At 40.9% G+C, this 25879-nt stretch overlaps 1 protein-coding gene and 1 long non-coding RNA gene across 7 annotated transcripts in view; one reads left to right on the top strand and one right to left on the bottom strand.

The window, feature by feature from the left end:
• Positions 1-25879, bottom strand: part of LOC134476112 (uncharacterized) — a 54719-nt gene that overhangs the window by 23118 nt on the left and 5722 nt on the right. The window contains exons 2-4 of one of the 3 annotated variants that reach the window (XR_010047600.1): positions 15124-24151; positions 8592-15012; positions 4511-4719 (exon numbers count right to left, since the gene is read on the bottom strand). This is a non-coding gene — a long non-coding RNA (uncharacterized LOC134476112). Of the gene's footprint in view, positions 1-4510; positions 4720-8591; positions 24152-25879 lie in introns of all 3 variants that reach the window. The other 2 variants (XR_010047599.1, XR_010047601.1) reach the window with 2 other exon arrangements.
• The window catches only part of Slc9a9 (solute carrier family 9 member A9), a 691893-nt gene that overhangs the window by 660901 nt on the left and 5113 nt on the right, over positions 1-25879 (top strand). The window lies entirely within an intron of this gene.

The following is a 25879-nucleotide window of genomic DNA, read 5'->3' as shown; positions in this document are numbered from 1 at the left end:
ATAGGTTGTTGAGTCTGAGTGTCTGGTCCTGTAACCTTTACTTCTTGGTGTGCCAGAAAAGCCACCTCAAAACACCTCCAAGACTAAAGTAGGCAATGTAAACAAGAGAACTTGAGAGCAAAGAAACTGATAAAAACAACTGCATTTATTTGGATTCAGTGTTGAGAAAACAGGAGGTATTTTGGGGGACTATAGCAAAAATAAAGAAATGCAGAAATCACCAGTAAACAGTTGCTACTTAGAACTAGTTGAGTGTCACCTTTCAGAAATCAGACCCAGTTGTCAGATCTGCTGATTTTTTAGTAGAAACTGGAAGTCAGATTTTTATATCAACTCTCCTGTTTGTTTGAACTTTACCTCAGAAAAAGTTATTTTTAACATTTGTTTATTTATTGGTATAGATTAGGTATATATAATGACTACATTCATTATAAGGAATTTTATCTGTACATAATACATACGTATCTGTCTTTCTTTCCTCATTATTATTATTATTATTATTATTATTATTATTATTTTGCCATTCTCATCCATCTTTTTCAAGCCCCTTCCCCTTTAGCTTGGTTTTCATTTTATCCTACTTTTCTCATTTTTTTCTTTCCCTTCCTCTCTTCCCTTCCAGCTCCCTATTTCCCTTTTACTTTTGAACAGCTGCTTCCTGTTTCACAATATCTATTGTATATTATATTGTATTTACATTTTCCGTTTCTTACACCAGAGAAATAATGCAATATTTACATATATGTCTGATTTATTTCACTTATGATTATGATCCCAAGGTCCATCCATTTAGCTACAAATGTCTCAAGTTTTTCTTTCTTTGTAGCTGAGTAATACTCCATTATATAAAAAAAATCATGTCTTTTTCATCCATTCATTAGTTGATAGACATTTGGGTTGCTTCCAATATTTAGCTATTACAAACAGAACCACTATATACATGGGTGCACATATATGGCTGTGATATGGTGCTTTTAATTCTTCTGAGAAGATACCCAGAAGTGGAATAGTGGGTGGAATGGGAACACTAACCCTAGTTTTTTGAGGAACTGCCACATTGACTTCAATAGTGGTTGCACCAGCCTACACTCTCACCAACAATGGAAAAGGATTCCTTTTTCCACAACCCTTCCAGGATTTGTTATTGGTTGATAATAGCCATTCCTTCTGGGATGGATGTAATCTCAGCGTTGTTTCAGTTTGCATCTCTTGAGTGACTTGTGATGCTGAACATTTTTTCATATATTTGTTTGCCATTGATACTTGTACTTCTGAGAAATTTTTATTCATATCAGATGCCCATATTTGGACTGGGTCATTGAATATGAATAATCTGATTTTTTCAGTTTTTTATATATTCTAGATATTAGTTCTTTATCTCAAGAACAGCTGGCCTAAATTTTTCCCATTCTATGGGTTGTCTTTTCACTCCATTGGTGATTTCTTTTGCTGTGCAAAAAGTTTTAATAAGATAAGATCCCAGTTGTTGATTCTATATGATAATTCCTGTGCAGTTGAGGTTTTGTTCATAAGGTCTTTGCTTATGTCTATGAAAGTTTTAGCTATCCTATCTTCCAATAGATTTAGTGTTTCTGTTTTGATATTTAGATCTTTAATCAATTTCAATTTTAGTTTAGTGAATGGTGATAGATATGGGTTTAGTTTTATCTTTGCCATGTAGAAAACCAGTTTTTCCAGTACCATTTATTAAAGAATCTATCCTTCTTGCAGTAAATATATCTAGTCCCTTTGTCAAATATCAGGTGACAATGTGTTTAGAGTTGTTTCTACAGCTCAGAAAAGTTTTAACCTTAGCTAAAATATCAGTCAACTGTTACCCACAAACTAAGTTCAGCTCACCTACTACCAGAGATAAATTCAACTTTATCTAAATCAAAACCAAATCATTAATTGTATCATAGTGAGGGCCACAGTAATCTTTTGTTCAGTACTTTCATTTGTGGACAAATTTTTATGCCACCAATATTAATTGAAATTATAAATATTAACCTTTGTGACAGTGTTGAGACAGTAATTCTATTTTCTATATGTTAATGCATAGAAAGAACATGCATGTTTGCATACCAAGATTGGAATTCAATTCCACTAGTTGGGAATTCTGTAACCTTAAACAAGTAATTCAGCGTCTCTAAGAACTCAGTTTCTAGTCTGTGGCTTTACCGTGCTGAACACGCTGGATCGGATCTCCTCACAAAAGTTTCTTCATCAGCAAAATGACAACATTACCACGTGAATTAAAACAGATAAAATGTAAATGAGAAATTATAAGACACATACCCTTTCAGTGGGAGCTTGATCAAAGCCTCTGACAGTCCCCTACCTCCACTCTTCTCTTGTTTGGATAACCTTATAGAATCTTGTTGGTTTTTTCACAGAATTAATACCAAACAGAAACTGGGACTCCTAATTTTGTCTGCAACAGGTTTTTCTGCTAGATTTCTTTGCTGCCATGTCACACATTTACTGGGTATGTTGCTTTGTCAAGATCTGAAAGTGTACAGTAGGTTCTGAACTTTGCCCTGCTACAGACATTTCACTAGTTGAAAAGCAGACGGAAATCCAGATCTCCTTCAACCCCTCCTCTTCCTGCCCCATTACCTAAATTCAGCATGTTCCTTCCCACAGTAAACATCAATTGTGATGAAAAGTAGCTGATCTGGGTTTAGGTTAATTTAGTTTTATTTGAGGTTAAGAGAATCCCATGGCAATGAAAAATCAATACTATATTTGACCACAAAGACATTATTAAAGCACCAAGATTAAATGGAACATAAATAATAGTTCATTGATTTTTTTAATCCAACTTTTTGTAATTTAGTATATAAAAATCACGATTATTCTCTCTCACCAAGCCCTTGACTTGGCTGAGTTTATTCTATAGCATTTACTGTGAATTTATGTTTCATTATTTCATTGTATTTGTTCTGTTTCTCTTTCAGACCTATGTTAGAAAAAAGATTTATAAATCCCTTTCTTCTCTTATTTTACTCTCTGGATCCTAATTGAATGTTTTATTTTAACAATCTTTTAACATCCTGCAAGGGCTGCAAAGGCATTCAAAACACTGACTTTTGCTAAAAGATGGCATTTTTCAGTATGAGTAAATATGATAGTACTCTTACTTTAAAAACTGGTCATGGTGATTATACCAACTTCTGACTCTGAGACTACCCAATGCTTAAGCATCGTATTATTCAAAAATTTCCAATTCTAGGCCAAATAAGACTCAGATAAGTTCCTGTAAATGACAGTAACATGCTAAAATTCACAGCTGCTACCCTCAATCTCAGATCAGATTCAGCAACACAAAATGAACCTGCACAATGATTCTCAGTTCCTGAGTGCATTCAGTTTTGAATGCACTTCCATAAACACAGAGGATGCGGAGGCCATTATAAAGGAAGTGACCATTATGCCACTTACTAAGAGCCATGGGATGAAAAGCAGTACGAATAAGTCTCCCCTCCCCAGACAATTCCAAAATAGCTGATCATGTCAGGTCCCATATGTAAAGATGTGATTGCAAAGCTGACTTTGTGCAGATAGTGTTGATTTGGGGCAGAGAGAGATCAAATAATACTAAAATAATGCAAGAATGAGGAATACATGCAGATGTACATATTCAGCGGGCCACTTGTTAAGCTGGGCCTGAACCAATGAATACAAGTAGGTCATTGAAAGTCACTGCAAACCAGGGCAGCTCCCCAGGCAGGAAACATTAACCTGCAGGAGGAATCTTGCAGACAAGTAATACATTTTAGCCTAGCAACTATATATTTTATTTATGGGTTGATATAATCACAGAGATAGAGAGAGAGAGGACTGCATATAATATGCATGCTTGAGCATACTCCAGAATACAGACAAGGAGAGAAAATTATACCTACACATTCTCTAATTTAAGCCCCACCACCCTCCAAGTAAAAGAGAAGTCAGAGCTGTCTAGTTACGGTTCTAGAGCCCCAGTGTAAATAGTTTCTTCTCTTAAGCAACCCCAGGTTCCTGCATCAGTTAACACTACCTGCTCAGCAGCCAGAGCAGGATCATTCAAGGCACAGAAAAATAGGAGGACTTATGTATGCTATCTGGCCCCGAGTCTTGCATTTTGGAAGTAAACATGAAAGGGCAGAGTTTTTTTGCTATTCATCTGCTCAAGTGTGAGCCAATCTTAGGAGGAAAATGTTAAAGACACAGAATATGAATATATCAAGATCATCAAATCCACATGCCTCATTTTACAGTTCCAACATTTTCCTGACTACATGAGCTGCCACTCCGCCTCACTTCTCTGAGGACAGAAGGGTTTTAATCTGCAGCAAACATCTAAAGCAAACGCCACTTGATGAGGCTAAGTCATCAGATTTAGCACTTTGGTGAGCAGAGATGGACAGCAAATCCTGTGGGAGTGGACACTGCAAAAGTGGAGTGGAACAAGGAGGGAGTCACTCAAAGGTAGGATGACAGGGTGCAATGGAGGCACTTCACCTACCTCACTGTTCCCTGAGTCACCATCAGGCAAGCCAGAATCCTCCCTGTTCCTCAGTCCTTTGCACTGCTGGCCTTACAGTTATGTGCAGAGTTATGTGACTTTTCCTAACCCTGAGATCTTCTGTCCTCAGTTGAATGCATGACATTATATTCCACATGAAACAAACATGTTTTTGAATGTCAGTTGTATGCCAGGTCATGAAGTAGGTACTGGAAGGAGATTAAAAAAGAAAAAAAAATACAGCCCTGTTTTTGAAAGATACAAAGATTTCGTTTTCAACTACCCAGGCAGTGATAGCAAACAAACAGCCTGCTGTAGTGTGCGTGCCATAGGTTTGCCACCACTGACCTAGCAGTTGGTACCTGAACAACATGGAAAAACACTAATTCTCAAAGTAGGTTCCATGGAACATGAAGTCTGGCAGATTGGGAAGGTGCAAGGAATAGGTGCCTTTAAATATATTACTTACTCTATGCTGTTTAGAAAGACCTTACAATGAAGAAATATGCTTAGTCCATGCCTTATTTGGGCCCAGTATCCATCTGTCACGTACCTTACATCTGTTACCTTAAGTGCTACCATACAACCCACTTTGGGAGCTTCCCTCTGCATGATTTCAGCCAGGTGTCTGGAAGCCAGAAGTGGGGGAGTGTTACATCAAGGCAATCTGGCTCATCCCTTCTCTGTGCTGTGTGTGATGGCTGAGGGCTCCATCAAAGAGGAAGAAAAACCTGTTAGCAATGACTAAAGACACATTGTTTCATATCCGAACCTGGAGTCTGGGATCATAGCATCAGATTCCTGTTTGTTTCTGCCACATTCATCCTTTGGCTCATTTATCTAACGAATGTGCATTGAGTACCTGTTATGGAAGTAACTGCATTAAAACAGATTACACCCTGTCATCAAGAAACTTGCAGTCTTCCAAGTAGAGCAGGGAAAGTCTAGGTAGTTGCTCATAGTACAAAGAGTTTTAAATACCAATATTAAGGGACCATAACTCTGGTTTTCCAACACAGTTACATTTTATACCCATTGTCCTGTATAATATGTACAAGTGACCCCTTTCTCCCTTTTAAGTGTCCTACTTTTGACAGCACATTTCATAGTCCCTCTGGTTACAATATGTGCAAGTATTAGAGGATCAGAGGAAAAAAGTTCAAGAAAAGCTTCTCAGAGGATTTGATATTTCAACTGAGTTCTGGTAGCCAGAAATAGTAATAGAGTCTGTATGGAGGTAGAAGAAATAGCAAGTGAAGAGAATGAATGAAAGGCAAGTTTCAGCAATATGTTTACTTTGGACAAGAGAGGTCTCAAAGACCAGTTGCATAAGGGTAAGCAGTTGAGAATCCTGTCTTCTAAGAGCCTTGAGAAGACTGTCATGGGATTATAAGCAGAGAAGTCACATGTTGTTATCAGCTTTGCAGACGAACTTTTCTGACAGTGAGCTGAGCCAATCAATGGAGCCACTAGTCCAAGGAGAACATTATAGTATCTGCCCCAGGGGTGGGAGGGCTAGTATCTAGGTGGCAGCAGTAGCTGTGTATTGGACAGAATGGAGGAGTTGGTGGATGGATGGATGGATAGACGGATGGATGATGGACAGACAGACACATGGGTGAAAAGATGGATGGAGAGCCCCCTGGAAGGTGAAACAGACAGATTTTGTAATTAACTGGCTATGATGGGGCAGAGAAAAGAAAGAATTAAAAGTCAGGCCCATGTTTGAGCATGCAAGCAAATAACAACTTTCAATGCGACAGGAAGTACAGAGGTTGAAAGAGGCCTGGGGAAAGGGAACTGCAGCTTGGGACAGAATCAGTGAGAAGGGATTTTGCTGTGTCTCTGAGAGTTCACAGGCTTTTGCAGAGCTTCCGTGTTGAAAGAATAAAGACAAAAGGACAATTTAAAAAAATGATTCAGAAGAATTCTTGAAACTGAATGAAACAAAAAGCCAAGTCAAAGTGTACCAGAGCAATCTTGTTACTGGCACAGTGAATCACTGGCTACCATTGTTTAGAGGCAGTGAATTCAGCCTCCAACACCAAGCTGCTCTGTTCAGCATCACAACAGAGTGGGTATAGACAAGGGCCCTATATACAACCTTCCCACTACCCTGAGCATGAGCCCTTGGCATCCACCAACAGCCCAGCCAAAGACCTCCAGGTATCATGTGATGTCAGTCACTCCTGAGGCAGAGGAGGGTTTGAAATCTAGTGGTGGAAGCCATCAACCCCTGGAGTCATCCACCAGCCATATCCAGCCATATCACTTGCCACTACCTCCCTGAGTACCAAATATCCCTGGATCCATTGAACCCATGGGGAAGGTCCTGGGTAATGGGTTTTGTTTTGTTTTTCATCAGAGGAGATCAGTTAATTTATCACAGTAACCACTGAATCTTCCAAGTCTAATTGATGATTGTCCCATCATTCTCAGCTTTAGGTTCTGGGCTTCAGAGTGTACCTACATTATTCACCTTGGTCAAAGCCTAAAAAATTAAAGAGACCACATATCTGTAGGGATCCTACACTTTCTATGTAAAGATGAGAAAATCACTTTGTGAAATTTCTTCATCAGTTGGGCTCTGTGAGGTAGATAGTGCCAGAGCAGAGGATGTCCTGTCTATAGCAATCATGAAACTATCTCACCTAAAACTAACAGGGTCAGTGACTAGAGTCCAATGCCTAGTCCAATGCCTAGAATCTGAGCTATGTGGGTCAGTGAACAGAGTCCAATGCCTAGAATCTGAGCTATGTGGAGATGTGTTATTTGCCCTATCAAGGCTACCTTTTGTAGTCCAGAGGGCCAATATTTGCATATGAAGCAAAATTTTCTTTCATAATTTGAGTTCCAAATTCAAGGTGAATCTTTTAAAGAAAATTTAGAAGACCTCTTGGTCCTGAAAATGTAAACAGAACCTGAACAATATATTTACTTTTTACTTAGCAGTCTCCAGAAACCTGTGGGCATTTGGACTTTATAAAGTGTGATGTGTTCTTTGGTTTTTGCTATAATGGGAGTCCAAGCTTAGCTCTTTTTTCCTATGCTCTTTCTGTGTATAGCTGGAATTACAATCATCATAATCAAGCATTTGAGCAAACAAAAATAATCATTTGAAAGCTATTTTCCATAAGCTCTTTAGTTCCCAATTCACTACAATTCTGTTCAGAAGGAAATGTTCCATTTTTGCCTATTGTACAACTGTCAGCAGTAGGAGCAATGACCAGTTCTCTACATATAAAATTAATTCCATTTCAGCTTTTCTGAATAAAAACAAATCAATCAAAATCTCAAGGTTCTTATTCCAGGAAGACACTTATTTGGTATAAACCAGAATCTACTGCAGAACACCAATGCAACTAACCAGCTGGTATAACTTGGAGCCCTTCTTGAAAAATCGCATAGTTTAACTCTGGAAAATTTTTTAATCTTTAAAGTACTCTTTGGAGTCCATTTTAGGTGAACACTTCCGTTAACTCAGGCCATTCCTAATTAGAGTGCAAAGGTCTTTATTTACAATGATTCTGTAAACCTACTCACTGTTATTCTATTACCACTGAAGAACAATTGCTGAGCAGAAAATGGGAAAATGACTTACGGCCTGCCTGAAGAGCAGTGCTGGGAATTTTTCTGAACCCTAAGGAAATAGTTATACCGTCAGGTTCCTCATTGTGTGAACAAAAACACAAAATTTGCAAGGATAACTCAGAACAACAGGCAATCTGCTCTAGGTTATCATTTCGACCTCAGTAACCTGTGAATCACAAAAATGAGACATACACCAAAAAAATTCACAAAATACATATACAGTGGCAGTTCTGGAAGAAAAGCTCCAGAGTATATGGAAGAGATAAAAGAATTTTGTTTTTCCCTTCTGTTTATAGCACCCTTTCATGTCTCCCTGTATCAAGCTATTATCTGAGTAAATAAATCAGAATTTATTTTACTAGAATGCTTCTAAATTGCTGGGCATTTTTTGAGTCTCCTTTGCTTTCCAACAATTATCTCCCATTTCACACCAGCCCAAGTACTAAGACAGAGATGATCCTGAGACATGGGGAAATTTGCTGATGCATACCTCATGAGATCCAGAAATAGGAGAGCCTCATTTTGCATTAAGATGTCTAATGGTGTGGGCTATGATGTCCTAAAGGTCACTTATATGGCACCAGCTTCACAGTCTGCCAGACATTCAGAAGTATTCTTCCAAAGAGTCCAGAATTAATCTGAGTTATTGCTTCCAGGGGAGACACCAGAGGATGCCATGTTGACTATCATCTGCAATCACCGAGATCGTCTGTGATTATTTTTCAGATACATTTAGATCCAGAACTATGTCCCAGAACTGAAAAGCAGCAGTGGGAAAATAAATATCACTCCATAGCATCAAACAAAGGCAGCTCTAGCCTGCGTAAGGATACTGTAAATCCCCAACTGACCTAAGGGGGGATAGGAGGGATGTCACCAGACAGGAAACACCAGTAATCTGTGGGGCCCTGGGCACTTCTCATACTGAGAATGCCTCAGACACAAATGTCAAATTTCAAAAAGCCAGATTTACGGTAAGAGCTCTAAATAGTAACGGGCTTCCATGGTCTTTCAGAAGCTAACTGAAGAAGCCCTGAACAGCTTGCTTGGCGTGCTCCAAAATCTCAGCAATGTCACAGAGCCTCTGTGTCCACCAGTCTATGTGATGGGCCCAGGACCTCACCACAGCTCTCAGGCAAGTGCTGGAGCATTGACTGAGCCTTGTCTACCTCTTCCTACCCCACCACCACCACCACCGCCTCTGCTGCACAGACACTCTACTTCGAAAGCACTCTTAAAATCAGCAACAGAAAGAAAGGAGCTCACTTAGAAGAAAATAATAACAACTAACATTCAGTCAGCAGATGGCATATGGAATATGAAAATTCTCTAGCTTCTAAAATCATCAGTTTTTGAGTGACCTTGACCTCTTTTTTGCTGGTTGAAAGAGAATAGGTCTTTCAGCTCTGGGTGCACGATTAACTCTGAAATCCCAGCTGCTCTTGGGTTCTGACTATAAATCGTGTCTTATATTTCCTCAGTTGTTTAGTTCCTAAAATGCTCAAAGCACCAGGTTAGGAATAAAACCTTAAAACTGTAATAGAGAGAAAGAAAGGAGATGAGAGAGTCCGGTTCCTCTTGCAGGGTCCTTACCTTCTCTTCTTTGTCCTCTGGCTCTAGGGTCAGATAAGGCAAAAATATTAAAACTCCCTTCTTCGCAAATAGAAGTCTCCTGTACATTCCACCTCCTCCATCATGGAAAGTCTTCTCATGCTAAATCATGGTTGATCCTGATCCCAACACAACACCCAGAACCATGTCACAAGCTCCCAGTTTACTTTCACCTGCTGGTTGATAGATTTAGATGTGAGTGATGCCGCAGGGAACAACCCAAAGTGATGAGAGGCCCCTCTAGTGACCATTTCTAAGTCGAAGGAAAGGATCACGCTGTAGAGCGATTGCCTGGAAAGCTGGTCTGTGAATAGGAGCCTGAGTTCACATCCTGAACCTCCACTTCCGAGCTACGTAGCCACAGACTGGCTGATATGCCTCCCATGCCGCCACTGCCTCACCCTTAAATGGGGATTACAATCAAGCTATGTCCTAGAATTTAAGGAGATAATTCATGTAAAATGCTTAGCACAGGGTTCCCCACACACTTCATGTTTAATAAATGCTACACGCCCTTAATGTTCAATTCTGAGCTAAATGGTCAGACAAGCATGAGCTGGCTGCTTTTGTTGCTAACTTAAATCAGAAGCTGAATGATACTGCAGAGAACTGGGCTACAAGAATAGCAGGAAGCTGATTTATTGCATGGAAGGGCTGCTGATATCAGCCTTATTCATGGTTAACCAACAGGAACCTCAAAGATATTTGAAACTTTATGTAGATCCAAAGGAATCAGCTGTCTGCATCATGCATCGTGTCAGCAGAAAGCTTTGCTGAGCCTGGCACATGCCATAAATGATCCAAGAGGAGCACTGGCTCAGGAGCCAAGACCCTCCCACTATGCAGAGTTGCCCTACAGGTATCAAAGTGTGTTTTTTAAAGAAATATTTAAATAGGGATTATTTAGACACCAAAGTCCTATTAATTCAAGGTGGAGATCTCATAAGATCCAGTTTTCCTTCCCAATTCTTACTTACTTCCCCATACACCAGGTTGAGCCAGAAACATCCACAGTGTGATCACATTTCTGAGCAATGGCCAATGCTTCCTCCCCTTGACCACTGCTGAGTAGTAAAGGGACATAAATCAGGGGAAATCTCCATCCTTCTGGAATAATCTTTGGGAATTCTACTGAAGGTCACAATCAACTCAGCCTTCCAATTCCTGAGGTGCCTTCAAGCTGGGTTTTAAAAACAGGCCAAGAGCTAAATCCCACTGAAATTTCTGGAGCTAGCATTACATGAATCTTCTTTCCCAGAACTCCTAGCTGCAGTTGGATATTAACAAGGAGAAAAGAACAATTATCATTTGGGACTCCAAGTGCCACTTTGTGTCACTTTAAAGAACAAATAGACTTCCAGCTCCCCTCAGCTGTCTACTCACAATTACAAAGCAATGGTAAATAATCATGGCAAGTGGAAGGTTTGATTTAGGAGAGTGAAATTGTGTAATGATTCAGGGCTTCCTCTTCCTTTTCTGTGGCAACACAAGCAGGACAGCTCCTTCTCCTTCTTGATTTGGCTTGAATCCAGATCCAAACCTTGCAATAAAAGGTCAAAGAACTGTTTATTAAAGTGAACACAAAAACCCCCAAAACAACCCCCCAGAATGATTCTTATTATTTTTACAAGACAGTAATACTCATATCATGAGTCATGGTTTAGTTTTTTTCCCTAGTCATTTTATTTAGGCAAAGGTTAGTATTTGTTCACACCAACAGAAGTTTTGAGTGCTTTAGAAGGAAGTGCCCCTTCTTATTTCCTCAGCACACTGGTGTCCTGTGGCCCTCTGAGTTCTATCCCTGAGAAGATGTGGTGACCACTGGGTGCACAGGAGGCAGGACTTTCTCTCCCTTCACACCTGTAATTCACTTAGCTGGAGGGGCAGGTTCCATACACTCTGAAACGGGCCTAGACTCCAAGCAGTGGAGACTTTGATCTTGGCTTTAAAACATCTTATCCAAACACACATTCATTTAATCTTGCAATTCCGGAGTGAAGGAGTTTTCCAAAGTGGCTTGGGAGGACTAAGGAACAAGGCTGCTGCTTTGCGGGAGCCGCACAGGTGTGCCTGAGGAGCCAGTTATCTGGGATACCCAGTCTCAGGGGAAAGGCTTCGCCTGGCCGGCGATGCAAGGCCTGCAGGGTGCAGGGGTGCCGGGGTTTTGTATATAGCTCCAGGTAAGGGCAGATGAAAACCGTGTAGGGAAATCCTGACAGGCTGACATCCATGGCTCCTGTATGTCCCACCTTCCCTTCAGGTCACCAGTCACACCCTGCTCACCTCTAACGCCCCAACCAGTGTTATTTCTCGTAACTTGATTACTTACCAAGGAAATCCAAAAGAAGGGGCAAGTTTCAGGTAACAACCTTTTCCCAAAGAACTTGCCTATTGACAGAAAGCCCTAAATCCCTTTCAAGTAAATTCACTTCAACAAACATCGTGTGAAAGGACTTATTTCTAAGCACTGTGGACACAGAGAAATGCAACAGCATTGCTCCCTCAAGGAACTCACAGTCAAATAGGAGAGGAGAGACACTGTCAAATGACTGTGATATATAACCAAAAAGATCTGAGTAAAGACTTGTAGGAACCCTAGTGAAGAAATTCTCTAGTTGAGGTAACAAAGAAGAAGAGCTGTTTGAATTGGGCCATGTATCTATTAGGATGATTCTAGCCACATACGGCACAAAAATCCAAATAACTATGAATTGATTAAAATAGAAATATTTAGTCTGCGTAAAAGTCTGGTACCAGATACTGTTGACTGATAATCAAACTCTGTGATGTAATCAATATCCCCACAGCCTTATCTTTCTTTTTTGTCAACTTTATTAAAATATAGCTTCTACAATCCATTTTACCTCTTAAACTCAAAATGGCTGCTGGAATTCAAGACAGCTCATTCAAGCTCCAGGCAGGCAAACAGAAAGGACAACATTGATATTCCCTTTAAGAGCTAGAAATTCTACCTAACAACTTTCATTTCACTTATCACTCAATCTGCTGAAGAGATAGAACACCTTACTGGGTTAGGGCTTTTATTAGAAGAAGGAAAGGAAGACTAGATACTGTGTAGGTAAATAGAAGTCTGTCCCACAAGTTTCAAAGAATAAATGGGTCACCTCACCCTGATGAGAAAGCAGTACCTGGCACACACCCCAAAGGGGACCCTGAAAATTCTCTCCATCAGGGAGAATGGAGCATTTTATAACTTGTATTTCAGAAGGAATGAGAAGATGCCTGGTGAAGCCTGCAGGTTATGACAGGGCTACGGAGGTAACCCAAACGCCACTTCCCACTCCATCCTGAGTACAGCCATGCCGTACGGTGCCCCCACCCACTCCAGCCACTTCAGATGCTGCTGCTGGAATTTTAGCCACTCCAGAGTGGCTAAGATCATGAAGGGAGGGATCTGGGCCCCTTGTTTCCACCCCCAGCATTCACAGCAAACCTTCCAGAAGATTCCCTGGTTTCAGCTCTCACCTTCACTGAAATAGGCCTGCAAGCTGCCACATAGCAGCCCTCCTCAGCCACTTCAGAGGTTTTAGTCAAAGAGGGCTCCATTCTGGGTACTGGCCCCTCTCTGCTGCAGTACAGGCTCTGTTAAAACACAGACTTGCTTTGGTGACCCTGTGAAAAGGGAAGGGAACTTGCCAGAAAGAAAGGAAGGAAGGACATGAAGGAGAGGTGTGGAAAGATAAAAGTCTGTAAAGTTTCTGGGGGTCTGAAGAACGGTCATCTCAACCTTGTCCTAGGTAAGTAGGTTTCCTAGTCAGTGGTTTTGCCATCCATAGGAATTCTTTCACTTGGGTGGAATATACGTAGCCCTCCAAGATGAAAAAGCCAGAGGAAGACAGCTCTGGTTCAAGATGCAGACAGAACACGGTACTATAAGAGTTACAACACAAGACTGAGTCACAAGCCCTGGGACAATGGTAGATAAAACACCAGTAGAACTGGCCCAGGAGTTACAGAAGAACTGTATCTGAGGGGATTTAGGGCTTCCAGGTGCCAAAGTAATAAAAACATTTTTTAAAAGGCTGTTCAAGTGGAAAGAACAGCACATGTAAGAGACACAGTGAAACAAAACATACATGGAAATCAGATTTGGCTTCATTTATCACAAACTGAGACTTGTGAACGAGTGGGGCGTAAGGCTAGAAGGCGGGTGGGGTGGCGGGGGAAGGGAGTACCTCACAAGGACACAGCCAAGATAGAGGCCCCGGGGCTCATCGCTGGACAGTACAGTCACAGCAGCCGCGCCTCTGTGTGCCTGCTTCTTTTCATAGTCAGCAAGGTCCACTTGTAATCTGTGGCTCCATCTAAAGTGGCTGGAGTGGGCGAGGGCACCGTATGGCATGGCTGTACTCAGGATAGAGTGGGAAATGGGGTTCTCAATGCACACAGGCCTATTGTTAAGGTGCAGGATACCTAAGTCCCAAGTTGGGATCCGTATAGACGGAAACAGAAGGATCGGATAGAGTAAGTCCACTGGTCCATTTTGTAACTGGACCCTGGTGCTTCCTCTGGTAAAGAAAGTGAAAGAAAATTCACCCTGGTCACAAAACCTGTGCTCCTCAAGTTGTTTGATCCCAGAGAGTTAGGGCTGGAGGGAAAACCATGCAGTATGTGCTCTCCCTCCACCAGCAGCTCTCTGTCTCCACTTGGAGCTGTGGATCTCACAGCTGCTTTGAAGAAATGATTTTATGTGATGACCTTTAATGAGTCATTTCAAAAACCCCCCATTTTAATATGAAGTAGAAAAGAATTCTAATCAGGTTGAGCATACCTAACCTGAAAATCCAAAATTCAAAATGCTTTAATTTTGAAATTTTTGGACCACCAACACTATGCCACAAGTGGAAATTTTCACATCTGACCTCACAGAATGGCTCACAGTCAGAACTCAGATTCACTCATGCTGTTGGATAAGATTCCTATGAAACATAAATGCATTTTGTGTTTAGGCTTATATCTATCATCTCACTAAGTTGTATATAAATACTATATATAAAAAGTTTTAAAAACATAAAAATCTAAAATACCCCAGTTCTGAGCCTTTCAGAAGAGAAATAGTCTATCTTAGTCAGAATAGGGCAGACTACACTAAGATAACACTAAGATAACAAATATTCCCACAACCCCAGTGCTCACCAGGTGGAGTTGTAGTCCCCTCTTACATAAAGGCTGTCAAGGACATGGGAGACTTCCTAGAGGAGCTGTGCTCCTCATGGTAACGCAGATGTGCCTGACATGACCTGCATCTCCACTGTTTCAGCCCCACGCCTTCTTGGTCACTGTGGGGAAACAAGCAGCTGCTTTTCACCTGCTGGCCTCTTGTGTTTCCATGAAGAAGTGATGCTAGTCACTCCTGACCTTAGCACATTGGCCAGAATTAGTCTCCTCACCTCATCTACCTCAACATTGCCAACGCACCTGCCCCAGGCACCTAAAAAAGGAAGAGATTTCAACACTGGTAAACATTAGCCAGCCATGTCCACAGCAAACAGAATAAAAGACAGAGGGAACAGAACAGAATGAAACAGAATGGAACAGGACAGGACAGAACAGGATGGAACAGAACGGAATAGAATGGAACAGAACAAAATAGTTCCAAGTGCATCACAGAGGTAATTTTAGTTTTACTTATATTTGGTTAGGGAGATATTGAGTCATATACTGAGTAACATGTAAAATGTATCTGTAGGTTGGGGCTGGAGATGAAAAAATACTTTGAAATTGACTGCATCTGAGAGAAACAAAATGTGCCTGGAGAGAAGATACTATTTATGACATATGGCCCTGTAACAACAAAGGATTCTCCTTTGTGTGTCCTCAGAGAAAATAGAGTGTCTAATATTCCCGGAACAATTTTCATTCCATACTCAAAAATAACCTCTTGTCACCTGTAACAAATTCAGTGAGTTACAGTCAACACTGCTGGCGTGTGTGTGTGTGTGTGTGTGTGTGTGTGTGTGTGTGTGTAAACTTTGTCTTCCTCAAAGATCAGTAGGGCAGGCATCCTAGTGAGAAGTTCACTGAAGGAACAGGTCCTGAAGAGGATGTGCCCATAAAATGTGGGAAATTTAGAAAGTTGCCTCAAAGACAACTAGGGCCCTAAGAAACAAACATGAGGACGAGAAAGCACTGCTCTAAGGTGACATTAAGAACCTGAGGCCCCGTATGAGACCCTCCACTTCTAAGCAAGAAGCGTAGTCATTCCTAGGTGAGAACCTTCATGCTGTAAGTGCTTCATTGAAATCCTGTTACGAAACCATGACTGCAGTAATTAGTGAGCAGGGCCTCCCTGCAGACCTCATGGGGAAGAAAAGAAAAGCAGGAACCTTCAGGGAAAAACTTTGCAATAACTTTTTCAGGACTCCAGCAGCCAGCACAAGAAATATTATGAACTCTACAGGGCATGTGGTAAGTGTGACATGAGTAAATGGACTGAAATATATTTCTAATACTCATAACTCCTCAGGAAACACTGAAGGAAAAAACTATAATCCTAGCTAGCATCTACTGAGTGCTTATTATGTGCCCAGAAATGGTGCTAAAATTTATGTCTATTTTTAATATCATTGAATGCTCTTCAGGTCACTATTGTGACTTATTTCCATTTTACAAGGTTCCAAGGGCTCAGGAAATTTGACTGGTCATAGATGAATGTAACAGAGTTATTTTTCACATCGTTTGTCTATCTGTCTTTTTAGCTACTACAAAAAGCATAAATAAACAGAAGACTAGGAATTCTTCCGCTGTAGTAAGGCATTATGAGCTAAAGTGTTTCCCTCCAAGTAAGACATGTCAAAGTCTTAATCCCCAAACCTCAAAATTTAACTTGACTTGGGAATAGGTTAGTTTGTACTCAGCTAAATTCAGATGAGATGACATCATACTGGAATAGGGTGGCCCCTTGTCTAAGATCACTGATTTGTGTATAAGAACGTGGTCATCAAAAAAGAAGAGACATTAAAAGAGGGGATAACACCATACCATACCAGGTGAAAGCAACAGCAAAGTGACGCTTCTACAAGCCCCCAAAAGGCAGAAGAGAGGCTTGGAACATGTTGGTTGTCAGAGCCCTAAGTATGAATCTAGTTGCCAACACCTTGGTCTTGGACTTCTAGCCTTTAGAACCAAGGTAATAAATTCTCTTATTTTAACCCACCTTGTTTGTGGCACTTGGCTATGGCAAACCTAAGAAATGAATGCATGGATAATTACCCTCTCTAAATAATTCCTAAGCCAGATCTAACAATGCATTATGTGTCTCCTCACTAATGAGAACATTAGGCCACAAAGATTTGAAGACTTCTATTCAAATGAAGAAACTGTCACAGCATTCGGGTCCTAGCTGTCAGTGTGTGGTGGCTGGTGTGTTGCTGTGCTCCTCATTCATGATGGCACTGAGGTTAGTTTCCTCAGGGCTCAGAAATCCTGACCCAGGAACCTATGCTGATTCTTATCTTTCCAAAGGTAGACGACAATCTGTTTATGTATCCCCATGGGATCCCTATCCATGCACACATAGAGGACCAAGTGCCTCTCAGCAGCTCACTCTGTACTGGGCATTAAGGGGAAAGGCCACCCTGAGGGTGCTGGATAAGCCTGAGAAGGCATGGGCAATGCTGACAATCTCTGTCTTTTGTTTTGTTTTGTTTTTTGAGTCAGGGTCTTGCTACGTAATTCAGGCTAGTCTTGAACTCACAGTGATCCTCCTACCCTAGCTTTCCAAGTCCTGGACTTACAGGCATGTGTCCTCGCACCTGGCTTGACAATCTCTGTTTTAAATGTGAATTCTGGGCTTGCTGGCTAAGACTCCAACTCCCACCAATCAAGCCTGGCTTGGTGGTGCACATCTATAATCTAAGCACTCTAGGAGGCTGAGACAAGGATTGCAAGTTCAAGTTCAGTCTGGGCAATTCATGGAGGCTACCTCAGAATAAAGCTAGAGATGTAGCTTTGTGTGAAGGTCCTATGTTCAATACCCAGTACCACCAGAAAAAATAAAAGACTATAGACAATTAAATTAAAATTTCCTCCCCAAAACCAGAGTGGAGCAGTGGAACATGGGAACAGAGCCCATAGTTCTTCCCCACCCCTCAAGGAGTGATCTCTATTAACCTATTGTCAAAACCCTTGTGAGCTAAAAGAAAGGCTATGGATCCTGGTGGCCCTTTGGGGGCCCTTTGGGGGTCAGAAGACCCCCAAAACTCACCCCATAAGAGGAGCAGCAGCATCTTCCTCTAGGACTGTTCTCTTACAAAGCAATTTAAGCCAAATGTAACAAGCCATATGGCAAACAGGAATTCATCTGCATCTCATGGGCAGCAAAGATCCCAGAAATTTGTTAATCTTGTCATGTGCCCAAAGAGAAAAGTTTTAAAGACACAATAGCAGGAGAAGAAGCAATAATAGTAAATGAAAGTAAAGTTGTTGCAGTTATTGCACTCCACAGCTCAGTCATGCAACCCTTCAAACTCAGAATCCTCCCGGAAACTTCACACCATTCTGCTCTGGGTCACTGAGGCTACGTTAAAGTGCAGGTTACCAGGCACACCTGAGAGTCCACTTCAAGGCTTCAAGAATGTACATTTTAACAAGCACAACAGAAGTTTCAGATGCAGACAGTCAAGCAGGTAGTCAGCTTGGAGAGTCCCTGGGTTTAGACTTTCTTCTGTATTAACACCCAGGATGTGGATCAGAGAAGCTCTCCAGTTCCTCCAGCCTCATGACTCCAACACTTCCACACACCGAGTTAGCTGCTTACTCTGCAGGTTAGAACTGCCTTCTTTGCTTTAGCCTTTGCAACAAACCCTGCCACTCTTTCTCTGTCCCTGGCTTGTCCGGATCGGAGGTACTAAGTAGAATTAGGTCAGCATTTGATAGGGAGATCTTGTAGCTATCTCTGCTAAAACCAGCTCCCAATACCAATATGATAGTAAGCATACCGCCTTATCAGCCCCCAGTCTGCCCTCATGCTTAAATACTTAATCACTCTGACCAGAGTTTCCGAACAAAGGCCTTTAGAGCAGAATAGATGGGTGTAAGATATCCAGGGACTCACTGGAATGTCATGTGAAAATTTCACAAATGACGAGCATGCTAGCATTTTTTCAGAGGTGTAGTCCACTGCCAAGGAAAGCTAATAATATTGCTCCAGGCATCACGTGACACCTGGCTCACCTAACTATAATATATGCTAATCAATCCTGAGCTTGATCATAGACAAATCTCACCAGCCTAAGAAGCTCACAGAATATAATATAAAAATAGGCCATGTTCCTATTTTTCACTACTAATATGCTAGCATATTCACTACTAATATGCTAGACCATAAAGGTAGAAAATTGAATACAGTTCCTGGAGGATCCTGGGGAAATGGCGGTGGTGTCAATATCATGGTCTTTAAATCTTCCCAAATCTGTATATAAAAATAGGCAGAAAAGTTAGATAACAAAGCCAAAAATCTATAACAAAACTAGCAGCAAGTTTTCTCATAAGCCCCAAATTACAAGAGGTGTAAAACAAACTACCAACAGCACAAGTGTCTGTGCACAAGGAGAGAAGAAAGACTGCGTACTGTCCAGGGATCCTTAAGGACCCACCACCACCGTACTCCCTCGAAAGCATAGTGATTATCACTGTGGCAACAGCAGTATTATTCTTAGACTTTATGTGTGTGGCATAGGAGAAAACAAATGAGTAATTATGAAATATTCTAATTCTATTATTCTTTATGTCCTGGAGAATCAGATCTGTAAGGTGTTCATGAGATGTTACAGTGAAAGCTGATGAAGACGAATCGTACATTTCTCCCAACTCTACATTCAGTGACTTCGTGTTAGTAGCCTGAGATTAGCCATTAATTGGACCATGAAAATTAGAAAATATTACAAGTCTGGTCTTTTTTTCAGAACTGTGAATTAACCAGGGACCCTACCACTATAGGGTTATAGGGAGCTATATCCCTATAACTTTTTAGAGTATTTTTACTTTTTAATTTTGAGAGAAGTTCTCACTAAATTGCTGGGCAATAACTTGAACTTGCAATCCTCCTGCTTCAGCCTCCTTAAGTGCAATATTACAAGTGTCAACCACCATTCCTTGCTCAGTCTTTTTAAAAATTCATTATTAAACATTATCAGCACTTCACTGTATGTAGCAATCCTTGACATCTAGGTTGTAGTTTTTGTTGTTGTTGTTGTTTTGTTTTGTTTTGTTTTTTTTGTCTTTTTCCTTTTTATCGGTACCAGGGATCAAACTCATGACTGCCTGCTTTCAAGGCAGGCACTTATGCCGCTGAGCTAAACCCCCAGCCCCTAGGTTGAAAATCATTTACCACCAAAAAAATATGAAATGTTGGAGAAATGTTTGGTTCAAGGTCTGACTTGGGACATGAACAATATGAGCTCAGAAAATCTTGTGGCACTGATAAGGAAGTTACCAAAGACTCTGGAATCATAATTAGGTCTTAGGAACCAAACTGGAAACACTCACATGGGTCAATTTAAGCTACAACAATGATAACTGCAATCAAATACACTTCAACTCATTACCTTATAGTGATATATAAACAAAGAATTAGTCATCTGAAGAGACTGTAAGACAATAAATCATTACCTTGAAAGCTGATAAGCACATGAAATGAGCCAAGTATTGCTTTCCTTTATCAGCTATATCCTTGATTATACCAATTAGATAAAAAATGCCTCTTTATAAAAGGATTCTACCTAATAAAATTATTTGAAATATATAATTAGAATTCCACTATTTTTGCAATCTAGAATTATCTAATGTGTGAGCCTCATATCAGTTCACTGCTGCTAGGATTATACAGGACAATCAAATATGAGACCCCTACTTCCATCTTGCTGAAGGAATATACTAGCCCCTTAATCTGATCCAGGCTCTGGATTCAGCTGGAAATTTTCACAAAATACCAAAGGCAGAGGAACACCTAAACTGTGTATATATTATCAATCAGCAAAATCCAGACTGTGGGAAACTGAGGGCAAATGGCCCAAGTTCATCAACAGATAAACGTAAAGAAATCAAAAGGAGGAGAAGCCTACAGATTACAAGATACTGTATACACACACAGTTTCGAAGTGGGGCAGCCCAAGCGGTAGTGTGTAGGAATGTACACTTGGGTGATAAAACTGCAAGTTTCAGGAAGTGATTGGTGCAAACATCAGGACAGTACCTTGTGGGAGGAAGGAGGAGTTGTGACATGGGCAATACAGCTGGAAAGAACTTTAGGGGCGGGTGACAGAATTCTGTTTCTTGGCAAGAGTGGTTCCCTTGCCTTATAATCATTTATCGAGGTATACACTGGATTTATGAGGTTTGCCCAGTTTTTGCTTGTGGTACCAATATTTTTAAGATATAATCAAGCTATTGCCTTCGAGGAGCTCAGAGACTAGAAAGGAGGATGAGAATAAGGTGATAAGTTTCAGGACAGTCTGACAAGTGCTGTCAGATAGGCGCGCATTGCTGTGGAGCCAGTGTAGAACCAAAGCAAGTGAACAAGCAGGTCCAGGAGTTACTAGAGGAAAGGTGCCAGCAGCCCAGCTGGAAGGGAGGGCCCTTCTCCAAATGGACACTTGAGAGCTGGCCTGAGATACCAGGCTGACTGGTCTCATCACGGCCATTCCCTCTGCTCCGGGTGGTCCCAAGTCTCTACCATTGTTTATCCCAGAACTTGTGGCTTTCCTTCTGGCTCTGTACTTGTTCAGGATGATTTCCTTTAAGACAGCAGAGGTTAGCATTTGTTGACCAAAGGACCACATACAAAGTGTGATCAAAATATGATGAATGTTTAAATTCTTTAAAATTACTACAGTATAAGGTATACTGCCATTAATCCTTCTCAAAACACCCCTCTCATGTGAACACATCCTATCATCCTTGCAATTTTCTAAAGCAGTTCTGAAAGTCCACTTTTGTGTCTCTATGAGATATAATAATAAAAAAAAAATACAGTGATCGTTACTGTCAGGTGCCATCCAGTGGAAAGGTGGACTTGGGAAAACGTGGTGGTGCATCCTCACCCGCCTTATTCACTAGATCTGGTGCTGTGCAACTCCTGGCTCTTCCCCAAATCAAGGTCTAAACGCCTTCAGAGGTAAATGTTTTTAATTAATTCAGGACGCTGAGGTTGTAACATTCCCAACAAGCATGTAATACAGGGCTGGAATTCCTCCCTTAGCCAGTGAGCAGAAAGGGATTGAGGAACTTAAAGTATCTTTCTTGGTTGGACTCAAAGACTCCCTCCTATCTGAACCCCAAATACCAGCTCCACCGAATGGATGTTCACATACCTAACCAACCAAAATAGTGAATGATTCCAGAGCCTGACATACCCAAAGGGAAGAGGAAGAACACGATTTGTTAGGCTATATTTCCTGAGAACCAAACAGAATGGGCATGATTTGTATATTGGAATCAAAGAGCAATGAAGCAGATACAATTTGGTATATCCTCTGCTAGCTCTGTTTCCAGATGTTCTGTACATAACAGTGCGGGGAATCAGCACATCAAAGGCAAGTGGTGCCTAATTTTTCTGTAGCAACACGCGGGCTTGCAGAGAAAGCCCAAAGCAGTCTACTTCGGGATTCACTTATTCTTCCCACCCTCCTGGCATTGATCTCTGACCATCTTTACTAATAAACTAATACAAAAAGATAAATAGCACTCTGGAAAGGAAGAGAAGAATGCATTAGAAGAGATTTGAAAAGCCATCTGCTTACACATGTATTGATCTTTAAAATGGAACTGTAATACCCACCTACAAGTATAAAGGGAAAACAAAACAAAAAGTGATAATAAAATACCTCACAAATAAGAATATAGGGGGAAGTAAATTCCTGAAAATTCTAAACAGAGATAAATGTGCTTCTTTCATTTATGCAACCATGTATAAATGAACATTTTAGCCTCATATGAAAGCCATTTATCAAGCCTACACATACAAATACACATAAATGTTCCCAGTAGGTACAAAGCTTTCTCTGCAAGCTGAGGTATGATGATCCCTTAACCCACTCCTAGACATAACATCAAGTATTCATCTTCTTGTGCCAAACATCTGTCCATCCTCAGACAAGGTGGAACAATTGGCAAAAGCCAGCACATAGGTCTAGATTCAGGGGTAAATAGACTTTCCTTACACCTTTTCTCATCCTAAAGTTTATGGCTTAATGGACATGAAAGAGCGTGTTTTTGTCTGTTTAAGGTTTGACTCTCAAACTGAGGGCAATGCTTCAGAGGGAGAAAGGGACCTCAGAGTCCCAGATTTACCTGATTATCAGTCACCTGGGATGCTTGTTAGAAACAGAGTTCCAGGCCAGTCTCCAGTTCTGCTGAATCAGAATCTCAAGGGGAGGTGTTTGAAATCTGAATTTTTAGCTAATGTCCTGAAGCCTAGATGATTTTCATTATGAGGCATGTTTAGGAAAAGCCAAGATAGTTGTCATTCCACAATTATTCCTGAAGTCCAAATTGAAGGTATGACTTTATCTGTTTGGGGTATCATAACAAAATATCTTAGAGCAGGTGACTTAAATCACTTAAATTTCTTTTTCATGGTTTCAGAGACTGAATTCCAAGAATAGGTTGCCAGCAAAGACAAGTTTGATGAAGACTGTCTTCTTGGCTTGCAATTGGCTTCCTTCTCACATACTCTTTCTTGTCTTTGTGTGAAATGGGAGAGTGAGCAAGTTCTCTGGTGTCTTTTCTTGTAAGGACACTGATCTCATCATGAAAGTCCTATCCCCATGACCTCATCAAATTGCATGTTTGCATCTGTGTTGTGTGCACATGTGCGTGGGGGGGGGCTGAGAATCAAATTAGGGTTTCCTGCTTACATAGCAGATACTCTCCCACTGACCTACACCCCCAGCACAACCTCATCAAATTCTAAACACTTTCCCAAAATCTATCTCTAAATAGCATCATACAAGAGATTGAGCTTAATTCAGCATATCAGTTTGGGGAAGGCACAAAGTTTTTGTCCATAACAGTAGTGATTTGGTTTGGTTCCCTCAAAGGGGCAGTTACTTATTTGCAGAGTTCAATCTTTAAACCCTGAGATTTTTACTTCTCACCAACCAAGGGAAACCATGTTAAATGAGGCATAAATATGAGCAAGTTGTGTGTCCATTGATTTTGGCAACTTACAACAAATAAAACATGGTGCTTTAAAATAATCAAAATCAGAATAAGCAAGAGAAAGAAATTAGTGTTACCTGGTATTTTAGATGTTAGTGCAGTTGAGCACTAAATTTAGCTCTGTGCCTGCTGATCGCTGAGGCCAAAGGAGAAAATGCATTTGCTAATTGTCTCTCCTGTTTCACGCGTGTTAAATTCTGGGTAGAGTTCCAGCTTTTACTTACTCCTGAAGCAAACTGCCATTCCCAAACTTACACCCTGTAAAGATGAGAAAAGTCATTGCTTTTTCCCCAAGAGCTTAACATTTTGTCTTGATGTGTTTTTAGCTTATTAGAGAACCAAAGTAGCCACAGCAAAAGTATCCCATGGGGGCTCTCCTTCCCCAAACATAGACTAGAACCTGATGAGAAAAAGAACACGTTTTGTAAAATCTGCAGTTGAAGTGTTTTTTTTCCTAGATCAAAGGAATTTTCTTGCTATTTAATAATTTAAGTAACCCTGGATATCTAGCCACTTTCCAGACATTGCTCAACAACCAAGAACTCAAAAGTCACTGGTTCCCTGATTCCAAATCAGTTATACCATTAAGTAGGTCCAGTTGCTCAGCATCTCTACGACAGGAAGAAGACAACTCAGTGCGTGGAAGAGGTCCTGGTATCAACTCACCTAAATTAAGTGGCAGAGTTCCAGTGAGCAATTTGTTTGCCGTCTCTGAGCCTATTGTCTTCAGTAATTCAACAACTATTTCTTATACATCTTACATGTGCCAGATATTGTCCTGGTGAAGCAAAGAGCATTGCTTTCAGGGCAGACAAAAGGCTGGAAACAAGAGAGTTTTCCAGCCTCTATTGAAACCACTTTCTTTCCGTGGGACTCTTGTCTCTGTCTCTCACTAGTTTGGCACCTAAGACAAAATTAAAAATGTGAGTGCATGAAAGAACAAGTGAGTGAGTGAGTGAGTGAGTGAATGAAACACAAAGCTAACTTTTAAGCACCTTATTTTAATACCGTTCTTTTCAGGGGCTTCTTTGTCTATAACAAAGGCCCAAATGGTCCATCTTCCTATTTGACCTGTCTTAGCCTTTAATCCTAAGGAAAGCCTCTTTTGTTGACTCTGCTCTGTCCTTGTCATCCTTGACAATTACTCAGAATCTACTTCCATTCCTTATACCACTCCTAAAGATTTTCTTAAGTCAAAAACTCAACAGACATCTGCTGAGCACATCACATATCACTAGCACTGGACAAGATGCTGACAAGCACGGGCTAAGCACCACATCGTCCTCAGTGGCTGTCGGTGCTTTGCACAACCTTTTGTGGCCCCAAAGGATGTGTCTTATCATTGGACTCACACTGCTGAGATACCAGAAGAGCCAAAACGGCACCATGCAGTTCACAGCTGGGTCTTACATCAATAAATTCTGCCCACCTGTCACTCGTGGCTCCGTGATGGCCCCTTTGACAATTCTTAACCATAACAGCCATTCTGCGTATAAGATCAGCTTAACTGTCCACCGTGCTTGAATCCCAATGCTACACCAAATGCCCTGGTGCCCACCTGTTATTTCTGTCCTCGATATCGGTCCCCCACTATTATTTGAACAATGACTGGGACACTGATTTTTTCATTTTTTTCCAGTTTCTCCAGAAAGCATTGCTCAGAAAATAAATTTCAAAATTAAAATAAATAGCATTTGAGTGACATGTCAAAGTTTAAAACCATTTCTGTACATGTTATTTCAGTTAATCAACATGGCAAAATGAGGCTCAAAGAACAAATACCTCGACCACAGGTCATGTCAGTAAACAACAGAGCTAGCATTTATGTTCATGTCTTCTGAGGCAAAAATCTCAGAGACTGTCCCTGAGAGAGCCAAATGGTCCCATTTGGTCCAGTCCATATGTTCACAGAAGTCACACATTTAGCCTTTAGCCGTTAGCTTCAACAGCGTTATCCATAATTTAAAGTGTACCCCATAGAGATTA

This window comes from Cavia porcellus, unplaced genomic scaffold (genome assembly GCF_034190915.1).
Source record: "Cavia porcellus strain 051 isolate PalLab524CR breed Dunkin Hartley unplaced genomic scaffold, mCavPor4.1 scaffold_5, whole genome shotgun sequence".
In the NCBI taxonomy this organism is placed as follows: domain Eukaryota; kingdom Metazoa; phylum Chordata; class Mammalia; order Rodentia; family Caviidae; genus Cavia; species Cavia porcellus.
This window is presented reverse-complemented; position numbering and strand designations above follow the sequence as displayed.